General features: G+C 33.7%; 1 protein-coding gene across 3 annotated transcripts in view; it reads right to left on the reverse strand.

Moving 5' to 3' along the window:
• The window catches only part of LOC113550536 (nucleolysin TIAR-like), a 323,070-nt gene that overhangs the window by 62,370 nt on the left and 244,338 nt on the right, over nucleotides 1-16,362 (reverse strand). The window lies entirely within an intron of this gene.

The raw sequence follows: 16,362 nt of genomic DNA on the forward strand, positions 1-16,362 counted from the left end.
GGTCAATGGCTAAATTACGTTTTAATTGAAAAAAAAAACCTCTTTTACTAAGTATAAAAACTATCACCAACGTCGTTCTAACCCCACACCGTTGTCGGCATTATTTCGCGTACAAGGTAGAAGTAGGTATATATAAGATATCGTCTCGCGTGTTTACATCCGAGTCTGTTTGTTCTCAGAGCACACACAAGCGCGTGCAAACAAGTTATTTCTGTCTACAAAAGTTTAACTAAATACTTGTAACTTACACATACGTACTGCACTACGGTAAAAAAGGTCAACATTATTTACATTTGTTTTCACGTAATAATAATAATCGTTGTCGTCCATTCGTAGTTTTTCCTTACCACAATAATCACACAATATATCGTTTTTTTTTTTCATTAAAATTTAATTCTGGTTTAGGGTAATTAAACTACTAACTGTTTATGCATAAATTAGTTGGTAACTATACAAGTATCGGTATAGAATTTAAAATTTTCAATATCAAATAAATTCAATCATTTATATCGATCGACGAGGTCGAAAACATCACATATGAAAAAAGTAAAATACTTCTATAACGTATTTGTTCGAAAAGACTTTGTGGAATTTGGGTGTTGAAAGAAAGTATTTTTTCGCTTGCTTTGTACAAAAAAACGAGACAAAATTTAGTTACCAAAGTATTAAACGCTCGTATGCAAAAGGTCATATTAAAATTCTGAAAGAACTCATTCGCATTCCCAGCAACAACTTTTAAACCTCTTTTGTTTTGTGAAACAATGGGGTTTTTTTATCAAAGTTAAAAACAGACATTTTTGTTTAACTGGTAAAATTAAAATAGAAAAAAAAAAGAAAAAAGTAAAACAACGTCAGTAAACGCAATGGCGACATGCGATCATGTGGTCTTGCATGCACGCGCGTACCTGAATTGCCTATCTCGACCGCCGTGTTGAATAAATATTATTTTTTTCTTTTTAACAAGAGCGATTTGCATCAATCGAGTGCCACAATTCTTGCGTGGTCAATCGATATTATTTTGATAATTATTATTCAAAAACGAATTATTTGAGATATTTTATTAAGTTACTATACGTGTTAACGGCATGTTCGGTAACAGTAAGGTGTACAATGCACGTACAGCGGCATCGACAGTTTAATAACAAAAAATAATAATAATATGATATCCTCGTAGGTATCTGTAACAAATGCACCGTAGTTGCTAGTGACCTTGTTCATGGCAATAAACGGAAAGGATAATATTGAGCTATATGCGCTTACGGTCGCAGCAATGTCATTCGTGGTGGTAGGGAGAGTAGAATACACGCGTCATCACGATGGGATGAAGAGGGTTGGTTTAGTATGGTACGCGTGGTGGGTACGGGAACAAGGAGCAAAGGTACGACTCAACGTGTGAACGCAAACGCAACGTCGGCGGCAATAGCAGTAAGTGGATTTACGTGATCGGAAAGTGTAACTCTTGAATTTATATTATATATTTTTATATAATATGTGTGTGTGTGTGTGTGTGTGTGTGTGTGTGTGTGTGTGTGTGTAATGTAAGCTAGGTGGATATATATATATACATAAATATACATTATACATGCTATTAAGCAATGGGGAAGCAGTGGCGGCTGCGACGGTGGTGGTCGTAAACCAACGAAGAATTTATTATCTAGTTGATATACACGATTGGCAAGAGACGTTATCGGACGCGTGCGGTATGGTTAAATATGTGTATGTGTATATAGAGGGAAATACTTATATGATGCGTATCTATATTAATATCATATATGTATTCCACCAATAAACAAATAAATGAAATACGCACGCATCGTTCAAATATAAAAAAACAACTATCGGTGCACGTATAAACGGGGTGGGAATTGAAAAACTGAGCAGTATTCGTCATAATAATATTATAAGGATATTTTTTTAATAATTTTAATGATTGTGTTATAATAATATTATTTCAACTGCTTAATACCAGAATTTTCACCGTCAAAGAGAACAAAAGTACTGCGCGCAATGTCGTTTGTGATTGGAATCGCGCCAAAAGCCAGTGCGATTTGAATCGACCGCTAAGAAAATGACCCGGACCAAATACCCAAGATCTTGGCACTACGGCTACATATAACTGATATATTATTATGATTATTATAACTTAGGTCACTACTAGATCATAGATTTGATCATATCGACAGTGGTTATTATTATATTATTAGCTCGTGTGTAAAACAAATAAATCTAGAAAATCAGCTAAAAATCTATAGTTGAATTCAAAATTTAATTTTTCCTTTTCCTCCCCGCGGTAGCCGGAAGAGTAATATATTAATGATAATATTATTGTTTAATTATTCTATCGCACCAGTTGTCACTACTGCACAGATGAGCGCAACAAGTTTTACAAAAATACAAAAAACTCTAAAAACTCTATTTGCACTTTTGCCCGAATCAATGAAAAGTAGCGGTTATTGGCTTTTTAAACTGCAGTCGTATAATAATAAATATACATATATATATTACGTATATAATAACATTAGCAGCGGTATGTGTTTATTATAGTTTTCCCAACATACAAGAAGCTCTAAGTGCAGTATAAAAGTTGCGAAATGACTGGAAATATTGTCGGCCGATGTTTTCTTTCGATTAGAGAGACGGTTGTAATAGTCAAAACGAGTGCACCGTTTATTCCACGCTAAATACCGATCGTTTATGGGTTTAAAAGAGCTTTACACGAGTGCCGTTAACTTGATTGCGCTTGACCGCTGTTAGGAGTCTCTTCCGCGCGCTAAAAGCTGAACAATATCGAGGTTTCTGGTTTTTGTGACACGGCAATGGCACAGCCAATTTTCACGCGTACAACGTCGCCGGGATAGAATCCCATCGTGCCGATCGATAAACCAACATCCTTTGACAGAAGTGTTTTCTACAGCTAGTGACTTTATATCGTCATAGAACTTCCAGATATCTCGTGTTTTTATAATTATAATGGATTTTAAGTAAAAAACGAATATATTTAGAAGTGTGTGTGTGTGTGTGTGTGATAGAGAGAGTAATACATACGTTTCATAGGACCCGAATGAAATGAGTATGTCCGCTGAATGGTGGCATAGGTGTCGATATCGTAAGAAAAAAATATATTATACAACACATACATATAATATATAAAGAGATTTTCCATTTGACAGATATCGCACGTTTTTTTTAGTGCCCGATCCGCACATGCATTTTATATGAATTCACGTAGAATGCAACGCGAGCTTTCCGGTCGCCCGAGACAACGATAAATCACACGGACGGTCGACGTGTTTTTTTTTTTTTAAACGAGTACAGACTAAAAATAAAAAATAAAATATATAACATATACGGCATTTGAAAATACGTGTACAATAATGTATACACATAATATATTGTACGATACGCGAGAAAACAAAACGCGAAAGGAGGTCGTAAATTATCGGTGTTATTATACGGCCACCGACAGCAGGAGCATTATTGTAGTTATACGCCATGGTCGTATTCAACGCACAAAACCGGCCTTTGTCGAACGAGGCCGCAACTGCATGTAAAGCCGACCACCCCATCACCAAATGCACTTCCGGTTGTATTATTATTATTATTATTATTGTTATTATTATTATATCGCCTTATCGGCGCACTCGTTTAAATCAACGTGTTATTATCACGCAGAACATTGGTGCACTTCCTGACCATACCACACGCCGCCGCCACCTTTTGTAGTAGTAACACAGCACCGCACATTACAATGTATATAATATGATATCATGTGCAATCCACGTCCTTCTCTATGACTGCACTGTTCTGTGCACGAGCATTTAAGCCGACCGCGTATATTATATTATTATAGGTACAACAGGAATTAACGTCGGGGGTGGAAGCGGCGGTAACTATTATAATATCATGTACCTAAGTATAATAATATTATATAACTACTGCGGAACGGCATCGCGTATACACCGTAAAATTGTCGACCCTTTCCTTATATGCGTATATGTATGTGTATAGGGGGTTAATTTTACTGCATAATCAAAGGGGTTACTCGCTCGATCTCGGCAGCCACGGCAATTAACTGATTTATTATTCAAATATTATGCATGCGGATGGCTTCGGTGCAGCAACCTACCCGCGATGACCAGGGCTAATATTATTATAATATTGTGTACAGAAAATTATACTATACATGAAACCTATACAACACATATACAGACTAGTGCCTAAACAATGTATTTATCATTGAATGTTGTTTGATTTGCACACCTATAAATATTTAAAAACTTTTAATATTCTGATTAGCACAAAAAACCGTCACAATTGTGTATTAAACAATGGAACAAATCATGGTCGACATTCATGCATTTATACTACACCGATTTCCTCAGAATAACAGAGAGACGATTATGGTATGCTTGTTTTTTGAAAAATGATTTACACATAAAATGTTAAGATTAAATTTTTTCCCTTTAAATTATAATTTTGTTTGACAACGATTAAGAATTTCCGGCTTATTATCATGACGTAACATAATGATATTACAATATTGTTTCCGATGAAAATTTTGAGAAAAAGATGTTTAAAAAATCATATATTACAGTACAAATTATACACATGGCATGAGAAATATTACCAAAACAAAATAATATTGTTATACATGTATACCACGTGGTTATTGTTTATAACAATTATGTTACTTCGATATAACGTGCATGGGGATCCGTGAGAAGAGTCGAGAACAGTGTTTGATGTTTACAACAGCTCACGGGTCCTAATTTCTATACGTGCGCGCGCGTGTTCAATCCACGCAAAATATATAATATATGTAATGCACTCTTTATATTCCACAGAAACACACACATTATATAGATTTATACACATATATACATACGATGTTATACTCGATCGATGTTATTATTACCCAGTGGTCCCTTCATTGTTGGCCTGTATGTGTGTGTGTGCGCGGCGTGGCAGTAGATTAAGCCAACAAATGTTTACATGTATATATATATATATATAATATATATAACACGTATATATATATGATGCGTACGGTAGTGCATGAATGTGTGTTTGAGGAGGGAGAAAGACGTGGTTTACGGTGGGTGGGCAGAAGTTAGTGAGAAAGAACGGATATTATTATTATCATTATTATTATGTGTGTGTAGGGGTGGACATAGTGGGGACGGGGTGAATGTGAAACGAGGATCAGGACTACTGGATTGTCGCGTGAGTGTATGGCGTGGCTCCAAGATTCGGCCGAGCTTTGTATATGTGTAGGCGTGTGTACATAATACACGTATACGGTATATTATGTTAGTGTGTGTGTGTGTGCGTGTGTGTGTGTTTTCATGCGCGTGCTCGGGAATGGACCTCGCCCGGTTTTTCTGGCAAAAAGTGTACATTACAGCGGCGGTGTGTCCCGTCGCTACAGACCCTCGCCCTCTATCGGGAAGGTGGGATATTCACCGTCTGTAGTGTGCGTTTGTGAATATTGTTCATCCCCTTCCACCTTCGGCGCCACGTCTCGTAAAACACATTTAAACATTTCTAGATCGGTAAACACGTCTCGGGGCCGACTCGTTCTGTGCGCACATATTATTATACTGACATCTTGTAGTACTGTGCCTAATATTGTGCGTAAGTGCCACTCACCTTTCTACCTACTGTATACATTATACTTACAGATCACGGTTTAACCACAATACACATAATTATTATTTGTGATCACGAAAAAAATGATGTTTCGATAAATAATAAGTACCTACAATGACAATGGCACCTTCATAATGTATGTTTGAGCGAAGAGCAAAACTTTCGTGTACAAATACAATAATATTAATAATAAAAACCACGATGACGAAAACGTCAAAGACAGTTGATACGAATTTAAGTCGTTTGATTTTTGTATAATACAATAAACTATAGGCATAACGACAAATAAAGTCCTTTGTTTGTATGCGTAGTCTCGAGATAATCATCGTCTCACGAACGTTCTTTAACATTGAATACGATCGAAAAATGGCGTGTTCAACTTTTTTTGTTGATTTTAAATTTAAAAAGAAACTTTAAACTCACAATCAAAATTCAAAAAACTTTTCGATTGGTGGAATTCGTCCATTGTTTTCGTGTAATATTAATTTATAGCATATAATATGATGCATATTATAATGATATATAATATATAATATCCAGAAATCTTTATTATTTTTTTTCAACCGTCTGGCAATACGGTTTCTTGATATTACTAATAAAAATGGTCCAAACATCGATGTCTAAATCATAATATTGGGCACAGTGGTAGCAGATGTTTTTCTTTATTTTTTCATTATCTGTTCTTCACTTTTCGTTGAATCCCTTCTAAAGCAATAACCGACAGCAACGTCAGCATGAGCATCGGTATCATATTAGATATGATTTCTCTTACCCTCTACCACTTGTATTTTTTATTTTTATTTATTTATTTTTTATACCAACTTTGGAACGATAAGATATTATGGTACTCATCTAGCCGAGCGTATATAAGAAAGTAAAAATTGTATCATATATTTCTCCCGAAGGCTCATCGACTGAAATAAAATATTATTTCGATATACACATTTGGGAAGTAAGCGATATTTAGTGTAAGAAATCCAAACGAGACTGTCCAAAAAGGACATGTACGTATTATTGTTTTTGCTCATCACATGACAAAACGCGTAGGCGGAATAACTTCGTTTAATTAATTTAAACTGTTCTAAGTCATTGTCTCGTACGAAACGACAGAACGACAGTGGGATAATTGTGTCTTTCTATTTGTTTATCAATCCGATGTATATAATATAGAAATACGACGGCTAGTCTATAGGACAAAGCTTTTTAAATCGTGATACCCATAACATAGTACACTATGATCGGAGAGGTGGTGGCGAGGCATACAACTATATATATATATATGTACCGAAAAGACTCGCACAAGATTATTGTTGGCGCCAATGACTTTCCGCTCCCACAGCTCTCTCCGTCTCTATCTCACGCTCTTTTTCTCGTCCGTCCGCGTGTCTTCTCTGCATTTCTTTATTTACGCCGATTATCCCTTAAACTCTTAAATTCTTTTCCCCTTTCAAGGCCGCTATCTGAATACGGCTGTAACACACGAACGCTGCTGCCGCCGCTATCCGTAAACAACGATGCGTGTATATCTAAAAGTAAATTATATCCCGCTGAGGCGATTCTCGTATCCTTTTGGCGTCAGCACGACTGTGCGCGACTTTGTTATATACAATATTATGTATTATCCACACACACGACTAATAGCCCCCGAACGTCCAAGGACCTATTCGTTCTATATTTTTTTTATTTACCGCCTTAGTCCACCACCCACAGCCAATCGTCACCACCATCCGGGTGTTCAATCTCCTGAAAGCAATATTGAAAGTGCTCACTTTTAATTCAATATAATATACATACACACACACACATATATATATATACTATACAACATACAAGTTATATTATGTATAGAAAATACATACTCGTTATATTCCCTTTCTCCTGCAACCCATCTCACCAACTCAGGCCATCTATGTTCTATGTCCATTATATAAGTGTTTTTAATTCAATTTAAAAACAAAACATTTGTTAACATTTAATTTGGCTACAAGAATAAACGTATACCTATGCATATTATTTAGGTACTTTTTATCAGAATTTTTATCTAAAAACACGTTTCGTGTAAATTATATTGTATTGTGAGATTTCACGGCTCCGATATATCTTAATTAAAGAGCTTAATTAGCCGTTAAACGCTTGTTTGCAATTGTTTGAAAATGACATCGTTTATTATTGTTTGATTAATATCTGTATGCAAATAGCTTGAAAAAAATAAACATCACAAAACGTAAAATTATTTCCATGTATGGGTGTATGTAATATATTATTATGATTATTTTGCAAATTTGTTTAACTATCATGCATAGAGTTTATTATGCTAAATAAATAAAAATAATGAACTATTACTATCTAAATATATGGAATTGTGTTATGTTTGAATACGTATGCCTGTACTTTATTAAAACATTCAATTCTCCTAAGTTATACAACGGACTTCATTGTGGTGCAAACGTTTGCCATTGTCACGATAATTCCTTTTCATTTTTAAATCCGTCTAATAAGGTTGTTTTAATTATAAGTGTTCGTCTTACATGTATAAAAAAGTATGGTCGTGTAATATTTCAATAAACTAATGAAGGAAATTAGCCGTTTGCTTTTGTTGTGAGGAGTTTTAACTAATTAAAGACTAATAATTATTATTTAACAATGTAAGTTCTTTAAATATGCACGTGTCTATCATATTACATGAAATAAAATTTATATTTTTAATAAATTTATATTATTTTAGTTATATTTATTAGCTTCGGGACCTAATATAATAGTCAATAAACAATTATAAGCTCTATATCGAATGTTCTGACTATTTCACTAACATTAGTCAAATATTCAAAAATCGATTACAACCATGCACAACCGCGTTTGACAGCAGTATTTGATGGTTTTTACGTACAAAGGATAAAGGTTCAGTAGGTGGGTATTTATTATAAACATGTGGTCCATTCAACAACACTACACAATGTGATATTTTTATACACAAAAAACAAAATTCTTTCAATAAATGTTTAAAACTTAATGTGTATAGTCCGATGAGAAGGTTGTATTTATTTGAGTGACAGTAAGAATACCTCCTGTGCATGCAATACATTTTACAGAAACTGAATAGTATAAAAAGAGTGAATGCCTATATAAGCCGGAAGAACATTTTTAATCTAACGTCAAATTAAGAATTTTATGAGTTACCATGCTATTTTGCGTTAGAATAATCGTTAAAACTATGCTACATTTAGTTGATGTTTAAGGATTTCTGGGTGTATGGGTGGGTGAGTAGTTTTAAGAGGAGTGTGTCACGCAAAAAGATATATTTATATACGATCACATCTTCTTTCGGTAAACCACTAGCTCATTAAATTTCTGCGCGCCAACGGTCCTTAAATGCAGTGGGATCCACGTTAATTAAATACGTTTTTAATGAAACCATTAAAACAGTAGCTGGTTTGATGACCTTTGCGTAATGAGTTTCTCGGGAAATCCAAACGGCCGATAACTATTCCACCTAACAGAGAGTCGTCGAAATTGTTCGACGTCGTGTATAATATATTTATAGATAGTGAGAAAAACCAATGTGCGTCGAACGGCCGTAATAATAATAACGTGTGGAATGGATATATGTGTGTGTGTGTGTGTGTGTGTGTGTGTGTGTGTGTGTGTGTGTGTGTGTGTGTGTGTGTGTGTGTGTGTGTGTGTGTGTGTGTGTGTGTGTGTGTGTGTGTGTGTGTGTGTGTGTGTGTGTGAATGGTGATATATGTATAATTTATACACACACATTATACCTACTATCTACTTTGTATGCAATGCATGGATATACTGGACATTATATACAACAACCGTACTATACGCATGAGCTCTTCAATATTTTCTGTATTCCCAAAGCAAACCCCTTTATTTGTCGACATATTATATAAGCAACGATATTGTTTCGGATAACTTCATATTATGTAAACAAAAGGAGTGTTAAAAACTTATCACAGGCTTCGTTTTGAATAAATGGCTTTGAATAGATTAAACCGAGTATAGATTTTGCGATAAATATATATAATAAATCGTTTACGATTATTTTGTCGAACGAAATTATTAAATTACGAATAAGAACAAGGAGTAGAAATCAAATATAATATATAAATGTAGAAATACTTTTTTTAAGACATAGAAAAAGGAAATTTTTGTAAAAAATGCACTCGAAAATAATATGAGTATGTAAATTGTGTAGAAATATTACTAATATTAGAGATGCGTACACAGCTGGAAAAAATAACCATTTGATCAAGGTACTACCGCCATCAAACCACGACCAACAGCAGTATCTTATCGGAATACACACGTCGACCCACGGTAACTGATTGAAAGCATGTTTACGCGTCGTACACAGCAATACGGTAAAACGTGGTTTCATGGATGGCGGTGAGTGGTTCTATGATGCAAAGAGATGTATATATAGAGGAAGATAGAATTGTAGAGAAACACTGCGGCAAGTGTGATCTGGAGAAAATTCAGTCTGGCGAACGGCTGTCAGTTGAGCACCGATGGGTAAAAAATGTTTTTGCGAACCAAAACGGTCAGATATGGATAACATTCGGTGGCGACCGTATGGCTGTAGAATGATCTGTTACGCGTCACACGCCCACTCCCTGGGGGTCTGGCCATTGCAGCAGTGCTCGATCCGCCCCGGACACAGAGCCCGTTAAAAATTGTTTCTCTCCGCGGGGCACGTGCACCCATGGTCGACTGCTGCAGCGAAGCGTGTGACGAGATAATATAATCACAGTGTTGTTGTCAAAAAGCATGTACCGCAAGTGTAAAAAATATAAAAAAAATATCCCAGATACGCGTAAAACTAAAAAAAATAAAAATGTTTTTAATTACTTACCGAGTGGCTCTCGTTTGGCATTACAATATAAAATCGATGGAAAAATAAATATAAAAGTCCAGATTATAATTCAAAATATTATATTTAAGTGCTACTAATTTTAATATACAAACAAACAGCTGGTTATCTTATTAAATAACAAATTTAAATAGAATATTTCACACGATAAATCAACAAAAGGTATATTGCACTTGCAATCGTACACGGTAAATGAAACGATTGGTTAAGTATATTATTATGTACAACTAACAACGCGTTTATGTCACAAAAGGCTGTGAATAGAAAAATTACATATTTTTGGTGGTATAGTAGAATATGAAATTATAATAAGAGTGAAAAAGAAAAATGATTCGTGGGGAAAACATTTGCATCACTAATGAAGCCGAAACGGGGGAAAAATTGTGTAACGCGACCCCGGCGGCGGTACGGCATTTTGAATATTCAAGTTGAACTAATTTTATATTTTTTACGATTTAAGTTTAAACCGAGTTTGATTAAACAAACCGTAATCGTATTATAAATAAACGATTTCACTGGACTGTGGAGACTTTTCTCATCACCGCCTCTTTTTCAACTTTATATATATATATATATATATGGAGGTAGTTTCTGTGAGGATATATGGATAGGAAGGTATATATCATATATTATATAATATTATATATTATGTACTGTTTGCGCCTGCTTCACGACAACCACCGACCATACATATACACGCACATACACCCTGAGGGTACGGTGCGCGAGTCCTTATTTATTCATACAGCCGGAGGAATTGCAATCCAGGATTATGTGCCGGGGTTGTTCTGAATAATTCAACGATTAAAATCGGAGCGCACCACCGGGTCCTAAGCACCATACCACAGCCGCAGAAATAAACAATTTATCAGTAGGCCGCTACCACCGCGATTTGCTATAGATATTAGTAAGTATAAGTATATAACTCGCGAGAATATTATAAGAAATGCTGTAACGGTGTATAACGCAAATTTCCTGACTCTGGGAAAATTTTCATTTGGTAGTGGTACATAAAAAAATGATATCATGAGAATGGACGGAGGAGTAGGCACTTTGAATGGGTTTTAAATAATACAAGATATCGACCGACGATCAATGCGTGGATGTTGTGTACGCGACTGTGAGTGAATTATTCATCGCCAGCCTAGTTGTACGGGAATGTGTGTGGTTTAATAAATTATTAAAAGACCGATAGTAAAAAGAAAGGTGTTTCGCAGTGACAAATGATCGAGAGTTAGTATAAAACGTATAGTATATAGATATCGCTCGCGTACCTCTGCAGGTCGTTTATATACGCTTCGGATACCGACAAGCCCAGTTCTTTTATACTACATCTATCGTTGATTAAATTTGAAAAAATTAAATCTTCGTTTCAATAATAGCTACTTAGTATACGTAATAGTCACGTTGAAAGTAACGTGTGGCAATGACCTACAATCAATCGTAGAGTAGGTATTATCCGTTTTAAATACCCTAAGTATATATAAGTCGCATTAAAGTGATAGAATATTATTTTGGTCAAATTATCACCATCGACAATTATAACATCCATTAAACACAGGTAACTTTATCGTTTTTAAATAATATAAAACATGAAAACAATTATTTTAACTCTAAACGGACGATTATATTATAATTAAATACATTTTAAGGAATGCTGTAACTACAGAGATGTTTTGTCGACCTCGTGTACAAAAATGTATACCATTTATAATTTCCTCCCGAATATCTACAAAACAATTAAGTTACACATTCAGGTACACAACGTTCACTTTTGTTTGATGTGGGCTGGTTATCAACTTTTTAGTAATTTTATTTTGTGTTCTTTTATTTAATAAAAAAAGTACCTTTTTAAATTCAATAAAGTATGTAAATGCAGCGTCCTTTTCGAGCTATGCGTTTTCAGACTGAAGGGATTATGGTAAACAATTCTTTTGGTATTTCAATGTTTCTTTCATTTGAATTTTAATGATTTTATTCAATGCTAAAAATATTTAAACTTAATTCAAAATCTGAATATATTAATTTAGCTTTATCAATGATTTATATACTCGCGTACACACACGTTCACGCACGTGTGTATGTAGATACATACACGGATATTATAACGTCGATTATATTTTCTGGCAACTAAGTAAGCAATACTTTATACTGTCGTTTTATTTTCACCATCTCCAGATAGCTTAACCTGGTTTTTATACATGAATAGTCAACCTCAGAGCACACGTTTTCGTGCCAACTTATTCGTTTGTCAACGATATATAATAATTTATTATAATCCTTAAAACGTTACCACAAAGCCAATTCAACCATTAAAATAATGTTAGTTTACATACATAAACTTTTTGACTTAATCCTTGAGAACTGTATCAATAAAGTTATAACACGTATACTGTATAGCTTTATTGGGATAAACAATTTATTTACTCGTAATTTCATTCTAAAGTAACAATGCTAGTTAAAGTCAATACAATGTCAAACATTTTAAGTAGATTTCAAAAAATTTCAAATTATTTTAATACATAATTACAAAGTTTCGTTTAAAATTAGATGCAAAAAAAAATATATTTATTGTTTATGTTTCAATATCAACTAAGGTTAAATAAAAAGAATTGAATATTTCTTCAACAAAGTGAGGGTTTTATAATTGTTTTTATGTTGAAAACAAAGTGATCAAAATATCCGTATTTGCGTGCGATTGATTCAAGAACTCACAAATATTTACTTAGTAACAAACAAACACACACACAAGTTCGACAACCAAAACGAAAAAAGTTTTTTCCGTCAATATTTTATACATTGGTTAGTGGGGATAAAAAGTAACGTGAAAAAATAAAAAGAATTTCTTTACATTCCAGTTGACCGAATGAAGTCAACAAGTCAATAGTTACATTTTTAGGGACAACGGCACTGGTAATTAAATTATTATTAGGAAGAGGAATAAGAGGAGTTACGTTGATTTTTATGTGAAAACAAGACTGTAAGAACAAAGAATATCAATATTAATTTAATTATTGATAGTTTAAATTAAAAGTACTCTATATGATGTGATGTTTTGATATATTTTTCAAAATTAAATATTGATTAAATGTAAAGGTATGTAATAAAAATAAAAAAAATATTGACAAAACCAATACATTTTTTGGTATACATGTGATTTAAAACAATATAAATAATATAAATTGAAAACCAAATACCTAGTATAGCAATAGTAGTTGAAATGTTTTGGTGGGTTCCAAACAAACCTCGAGGAAAACTTAAGGGTTTCTAATGCTCGAGGGTGCAAAAAAAATGCCATCAATTATCATGCATGTATAAAATAACTACTTTAATAGACCGACAGAAATAAATCATATAAATACCATTTTGATCCCATAAATATTCAAAACTAAGGTCAATATAAAACTGTAATGATAAAATATTTAAATTACAAGAATTAAATAAATATAATTATTACATTATATTACTATTATATATATATTTATTGAAATAAATAGTATTGTTTATATGGTAACATTTATTTTATCTCTAATCTATTGAGTATCGTGTTTACAATATAACGTCTGTGTTTACGCTACGGTAAATATGGACTATTAAGTCAGTATATAATATAGTATTATACAACCACTACTTTGCAAGAAGCCGAATAGATTAAAAACGACGAGACGAGATGTATGAAAAAAAATAAAAAAACACCGCATTGTTTATCGATGGAGGTTATGCAGTAACGACGACGATAAATTACGCGATATGTAATTCGATACTCACATATACGATTCATATCTAAAATATTTGTTTTTTTTAACTTCGTCATACGGGTTGAAATGTGAGAGTATGACGACAATATTATAAAAAAAATAACATATAATAGGGGAGGAGACCGTCGGTTTTAGCAGTGACTAAAACGGACTAGAAAAATATACGTATCGACATAAATTTATCGACTCATACAAAATAATGTTCTCACATTTAGTTAAGTTCGGTATCGGAAGGAGTGTGTACGTCCGCACCTGTCGTCATCGGTTTGCTTTCACACAAAACATATCGGACCGAGTGTCACAAATGCGACAACATTAGACGTTTTTTGATCATCTCGTCAGATGAAGAGGTAAATAAAATATTATTAAGATGATGTATGTAACCACGAAAGATAATCACGAGAGAGTGACAAATGTGACGCATGAATGATACAAATATACTTGTATTATGTACGTTGTGATTTGACATAGCGGTGGTGCCGCGGACAGTAGGAACGACGAGAAAAGGGAATACACATAATACACTCCTTATTGTTCACTAGAAACTGGTGTATTGCGCTATATTTTATGGTGGGTGTTATTTATTATTGTATTATTTATTTCATCAACGACGACGGCCAGACGTAGCTGTTATTGCTGTGTCTATGAACACGTTTTAACGCAAGATATATCATCATAGTCGTGAATCCAACATTGGTGGGCTAGAGACGATTTGTTCCCACGAAACAGCAACTTGTTACCTAGACAAATAATAACCTTAAAAATTCTTTAGAAAAACCCAACCAAAATTAATATATTACGAGGTTGCATATCCTATGCACCTTGATAAATCACAATTAAATGTTCTCCATTGCTGTATATTTGGTACTTGTAAGACCACTACTAACCTTTGGAATGATCGTTGAGTACTTCTACATCCTAAACAAAAATTAAAAACTACAAGCTCACTAAAATAAATTTTCAAGAATAGAACTAAAAGCATATTGGTTCATGCGAAATAAACAACTTTACAACGTTGCGAGATACTCTACCCATATCAACATGGATAAAAATTCAATTTAGAAACTTCCAAGACAAACTAAATAAAACTGAAGGAGTTGTTCACTTATGAATCGGCGAAAAAGACTCAAATCCCTGATTAGAATTACGACTACCTCAAGATATCCTACTATAAAATCAAAATGACCAACCGAACAACTTTACTAATAAAGAAGATAACGTATCGACGTATGGTTTATAAAAACATTAATTTTGTTGACACAATTGAATAGTTATTGAAAAAAAAACAAAACAATTTTTTTTTAACAATAAACAACAAAACCTTAACCCATCCTCACGAAAATAAAATTAAAAACTCTTCACAAAATATGATCTAAATAATTTATATGTATCAGATAATCGTTTTATTTAAATGTTTTTGAAAATATGATTTAATTTATTTATATTTAGATACAAAGTATATTTATCAATATAAATTATCTAGGTATATAATGCACAACGCTGATCGTGCTTATATAATATTATACATTAGAGTTTATTATATAAGCGCAGACGTGCAGTATAGTATAATATACACGACTTATCATTATAAAAACCGACCAGATATGATACTCGTTCAATTCTCCCATCGTGATCAACGTTAATAATTCAGGCCTTTTTATATAATGCATTCGCTCGGTTCCAATAGCCTGCAAAACCTCTCGCCACATCGTTTCAACGATCGCCGTATCTAACACACGTGTGCAAAATTAGTCACCCGACCCTCACCTCTACCATCACTCCGACTAATATATTCGCGTCCCCAATCAGTCGACTGACGAGGGGGTCAAACATACTCCTAACACAACCATTGTGTATGCTATACTCTTCGTGTTGTAAAACAACTTAACCCATTATAGAATTTATGTACATATATATTCGAATAAAATATATCACGTCCATTCGATATGAGGAGAGAGGGTACGTGGTTGAGTTGAAAATTGCACCACGATCGCTGTATCTAATCGATATTTGTTTCGTGTATGATATTCCGTGTATAGGAATAAAAGTCGACGTGAATATATTAACACATTAGTG

Source organism: Rhopalosiphum maidis, chromosome 1 (assembly GCF_003676215.2).
Source record: "Rhopalosiphum maidis isolate BTI-1 chromosome 1, ASM367621v3, whole genome shotgun sequence".
NCBI lineage: Eukaryota > Metazoa > Arthropoda > Insecta > Hemiptera > Aphididae > Rhopalosiphum > Rhopalosiphum maidis.